This window comes from Penaeus monodon, chromosome 23, assembly GCF_015228065.2.
Source record: "Penaeus monodon isolate SGIC_2016 chromosome 23, NSTDA_Pmon_1, whole genome shotgun sequence".
Classification (NCBI taxonomy): domain Eukaryota; kingdom Metazoa; phylum Arthropoda; class Malacostraca; order Decapoda; family Penaeidae; genus Penaeus; species Penaeus monodon.
The window spans coordinates 15,170,141-15,170,342 of record NC_051408.1 but is presented as its reverse complement, the minus strand read 5'-3'; the positions used below and the strand labels follow the sequence as shown (position 1 = coordinate 15,170,342).

Sequence of the window (202 nt, the reverse complement as noted above, 5' to 3'; positions counted from 1 at the left end):
CCTGTTGCCGCGTGGCTGCAGCGTGAACACGGCGAGAATAGTACGGAGTTGACGAGAGGATGATAGCGAAGAGTCTCTGTTATCTATAGGCTACCTGCCACTTGATCTGAAGGAGTGAGATACAGCTCAAGGATAAATGTAAGAGATGAAGTCCGACGGAAAGAGACCTTTGTTTACTGATTGTGCTTGCTTGAAGATAAAT

The 202-nt window shown here is 46.5% G+C and overlaps 1 protein-coding gene across 2 annotated transcripts in view; it reads right to left on the bottom strand.

Moving 5' to 3' along the window:
- The window catches only part of LOC119587812, a 6,948-nt gene extending 6,831 nt beyond the window's left edge, over nt 1-117 (bottom strand). The window contains exon 1 of one of the 2 annotated variants that reach the window (XM_037936512.1): nt 5-117. The gene's annotated coding sequence lies outside the window, so the exon portion shown is untranslated. The remainder of the gene's footprint in view (nt 1-4) is intronic. The other variant, XM_037936511.1, reaches the window with a different exon arrangement.
- Nucleotides 118-202: the final 85 nt, after the last annotated feature.